The following is a 4801-nucleotide window of genomic DNA, read 5'->3' as shown; positions in this document are numbered from 1 at the left end:
ATCCTCTTACCAAATAAATATTATTATCCTTAAGAAAATGAAATACTAGTTTTTTTAATTTTAATTTTTTATTTTTATTCACAGAAATTTATGTATATGTATATATTTTACAATGCTATAAATAATAGGTAATTACATTTCCTGAAATGAAAAAAAAATATAATTATTTTTATTCACAAGTAATTTAAGTATTCTTATATGTATATGTATATATTTTACGATGCTATAAATAATAGGTAATTACATTTCCTGAAATGAAAAAAAAAAAATATAAAGTTTTGAAAGCACGAATTACGAAATTGTTCTCATACTATAACAATTTCTCACACGACTTCGATATTGACATCGATTAAGTCATTGCGATTTACCTGATTTTTAAAACACTACTCTCAATCCATCATGATTAAGAAAAAATTGTAGTGCTTTAAAAATCTAGGCTCGGGTGCTAGCTGAAAGAGAAGAAAAAATAAAAAAGAAACCTGTAAAATAGACTAAAAAATAGAAAAAACCTGAAACGGAAAATACCTGTAAAATATATAAATAAAAAAACCTGAAATATAGAAAAGAGGAAAACCCTGAAATAAAATAATAGGTATCATTATATGCAAAGGATAGCTAATAGATTATTTATTACCTGGGTGAGCGGTGAATCTCTTTTCGTTGGGCCCTGGCTTACAACCTACTTACAACCTACAGCTTTTTTAATTTATTTTGAATTTTTCTGACTTTGGCATTATTGGCCTCAATTCGCAAGAGCCACTTTGCATTCTTGAATAAAAGGACAGTTAAGAGAAAATCTAATAGCTTCACGCGATGATCTCTACATTCGCCAGATACTATAAACCAGTCGGGAAACTCTTTTTGTGTTTTTTCTTTTAGAGCGGACAACATTGAACACCTAAGACCTGCAATGTGGGCATATTTTGCGAAGAGCTTACGGTACCACACCATTTGGAGTCGACACACTTCGAAAACCCTGTCTTCAGGATTGACAAGCCTTAAATCGCTGTCATCCGTGAAGTTTTTTGATCTTATCAGGGCTTCTGAATGCAACTTCAGCTCCCCTTTTGTTTCCGTCATGGCGTGGGTGCACTTTTCACATTGTAACTTGCACAGCACTTTCTGGTAAATACCATAGCCAGTGAAGTAACGCTGCACTTGTACCTCAGCTTCATGGCTTTCTTCAGCAAAATTTAAATCTTCCACATCAATCTCTTCTAAAATGAGATCTTCATTTCGCTGGTCTCCTACTTCTGCCTCAAGATGACGATCCTCGGGGCCTATATACCAATCTAAATTCATATCGTCATCATCTGTACAATAAGAACCTTTCTTCTCAAATTTCTGGCGTAAAATTTTCATTGAGATCAGTCGCGCAACTATGTATTGAATTTCGTGAGCTGATGGATGGGTATTCATACCCTGACTAGCCCGTATGCGATAGAAAAAGTTTTCCAACGCATCTTGATTCATTTTCCCGGGGGAAATAAATTTGAGGGAGCTGTGCTCAATGAAAAGTTCCTCGCATAACTTTTGCATCGCTAAAATCGTTATGCGGAAACCTTCGATGCACTTAACGCGTGCGTTTCCCGGCAACTTTAATGACCGCAAAAAATCTAGATGTTTATTTAATCTATGAATTTTTTTGGTGTCACCACGCCTAATCGGACATTTTGAAGGATTTTTCGACTGGAATCTTTTTGCATCCAATTCATCAAAGAGATCATTCATTTTTTTAACGAACATCTGTGTGGGCTTAGCGCATTTAATCACATAGTCGTCACTGCCTAATAAATTTTGGGCCAAGGCCATGTCGATACCAGAGGCTACCGAATTGCTCAGGACCTGAGTCGCGCGTGAAACGCTCATTTTTTCCATAAAACTGGGATATATATGGGCCTCCGTTAGTTTCGGACAAATTTTAAAATGGGGATTCATTTGATCTATATCAAACAATTTTTTGATCACCTTGAAGCTTGTCACTCCATCTGGTGTTAAGATGTCATATTTCATCAAGGTATTTCGGACGGACTTTATCAAGTGACAGTAATCGAACATGCAAAAAAATTTTGTGTCTTCGTGCAGGAGAAAGGGGCGATTCTCAGAAATCCCTAAAGTGTTAAAAATAGCAATGTTGGTGGGCCCTTGATCGCAAACTATACCTTTCAAATTTAACCCCATTTTTTTCAGTTGTGCGATATTTTTTTTTCAAAATGGACATCAATGTCTCCGTAGGTATACCCCCACTGGAGATATAATACGAAAACACGTATTTCCATTTGGAGCACAATCCCTTAACCATAAAAAATAAACATCTATTCCCAATTTTGTTTTCGCGTTGACCTTCCCCATGGTCTACAAACCCATCGATAACATCTCTAGCTTTATTATAGCTCAAGTCCGACCTGATGATAATTTCATCGAATAATAGAACGCTTATGCGTTCGGTGTCGGACATATTTGAAACAATTTTTTCTAAATTATTGCAGACATTGGCATCGAACCCCGGAACAACATATTTGATGGGGCGCCAACGCGAAAGGGATGATTTATGGGACAAAGCAAAACCTAGATCGTCACGCATAAACGTATATGCTTTGGAGGACATATAATTAATGTTTTGGGCCAATGTCTTTTCCTCCTCGCTATAACGATTTTTTTGGCCACTGACGATCATTCTTGCGAAAGTTACAGCATCACTGCTTGAAGTTTCTTCCGCAAGAACTGCACGACTACACAAATATTTATATTTTTGCAGTAGCTTCTCATTCTCTGCTTCTAACTCTTGAATTCTTTTTTTTAATTTTATTTCATTGCTCCGATAATAACGAGCAGCCTGAGCAAATCGTTCGCTACTGCTTGTGATTTCTAAGTCCTCACAGATGTTTTTGTTTTTGGGTGCCTGCCTTGTTTCCTCTAGCATGGAATATTTTGCGAATTCTTCTAACGTAAGATCGTTTCCTACACCTACTGTACGATTTACGTACACTTTAGTAACGGGCGGGCAAACCCAATCAGAGCCAGTACTAGGTGAGCGACTTCTAGTAACTGGCTCTAATCTTAAAGATGGAACAGCCCCATCTAAAACTTTATAACGAGTTACTTGCTCTGGACTAAAGTGACGCTTACAAACATATAGCCTGTCAGTATCGGCTGGTTGCACGTTGCAAGCCAGGGCCCAACTATTTCTAGCCTCTCCGCGTCGGGGAAAGGCGTATAACGCATCACCCTTTTCCACTACGCATCCTACAACGCAACAGCTTCGTTGCTTCTTCGGCATTGTACAGCTGTACGTAGGGGCATCGTCATGCCCTATTAAAAAAATGTGTTTTATAATATATAATATAATATATAATATAATATAATATAATAATTTATAAACATTCAATAATTTAAAAACATATAATAATTCATAAACATATAATAATTCATCAAACTACATATAACGCATCACTACGAAACGACTACACGAAATGACGTAAAAATTTTCCGATTGGTTGTTTTGATTTTATTCAACGAGGCATAGCAACGGATGCCGTGTATTGTAATATTATAGTTATTAATAAAAATTATTTTCTATGAAATTATATACATATCCTAAATCCCTCAAAACTACTCGCTCGGTAACTTTATCACACTTGGAAATTCCCATTTATATTTATTTATATATACATATACATATTTATATATGCACATACATATATCAAATAAATTAGCATAATATATGCACATACATATGTATATGTAACATCATTTACATTCAAAAATTAATTTAAATTTATTAACTTACTCCACTTTCCTCCCTCAAAACTCTAATGTTACCAGTTAGCAAGCCTCACCCTCAATAAAACCTATCCACCCTAATATTGTATGAAGTGTATGCAATACATATGCAGGTATGTGTGTTTGCTATTATTGTAGGTTCGCTTCAGCGAAATATAAAAACACACATACCTACTTACATATGTATTGCGCAAAAATTTACCTAAACAAAGGGTGGGGATGACACCCTTTCTTAAACATTTTCCCCCCACAACATATGGCTCAAATATAAAAATGTGGCGAAATATAAAAACACACATATGTACCTACTTATGTATTGCACAAAAACTTACCTAAACGAAGGGTGGGGATGGCACCCTTTCTTAAACATTTTCCACCCACAACATATGGCTCAAAATGCTTTATGCACACATATGAGTTGTGGGGTGGAAGATGCACCGCCGTCGAGATTTTTAAGTTGGCCCTCCATTTTGCCACTTCCTCAGGATCATTTGGGAACGAAAACAGGCGTTTTTCGTCCCGCGAACAACCGCGTACGCGACACAATCTATCACTCATTTTTTTTTAGTTTTAAATTTTTTGATGTCACGCACGGCGCTTTGAAAAAAACGCTAAATTTCTACCGCACTTTAAACACACGAATACACGCACGGCGCTTTGAAAAAAACGCTAAATTTTTAACGCACTTTAAACACTCGAAAACACGCACGGCGCTTTGAAAAAAACGCTAAATTTTTAACGCACCTTAACACTCGAAAACCAATTTTAACGCCCGAATTAAAGTCCGCCCGTTGGAATTTGCAAGTCGCCGCCTTCGCAATTTCGCAAAACTTAAATCCCGTTAACTTTTTGCGATTGACATTTATTATTCTGGCGCAATTTTCCAAATTCCAAAGGGCGAAATAAATCACAAAAAAAAAGCACCTGTAATGTCAAATACATTACGCCCCTCACACAAACTTTTCTAATAATATCTTACATTGCTAACTGCTGTTAATAATACTCACTTGCTGTTAAA

At 36.1% G+C, this 4801-nt stretch overlaps 1 long non-coding RNA gene across 1 annotated transcript; it reads right to left on the bottom strand.

Annotated features, from left to right (window-relative positions):
* Nucleotides 1-276: 276 nt before the first annotated feature.
* LOC129251254 (uncharacterized) lies at nt 277-719 on the bottom strand. Its single transcript, XR_008582943.1, has 2 exons — nt 635-719; nt 277-575 (listed from the first exon to the last, which is right to left on the bottom strand). It is a non-coding gene; the product is annotated as an uncharacterized LOC129251254 (long non-coding RNA).
* Nucleotides 720-4801: the final 4082 nt, after the last annotated feature.

This window comes from Anastrepha obliqua, unplaced genomic scaffold (assembly GCF_027943255.1).
Source record: "Anastrepha obliqua isolate idAnaObli1 unplaced genomic scaffold, idAnaObli1_1.0 ptg000012l, whole genome shotgun sequence".
NCBI classification, from domain to species: Eukaryota; Metazoa; Arthropoda; class Insecta; order Diptera; family Tephritidae; genus Anastrepha; species Anastrepha obliqua.
Note: the sequence above shows the minus strand (reverse complement) of the source record. Positions and strands in the feature narration are given on the sequence as shown.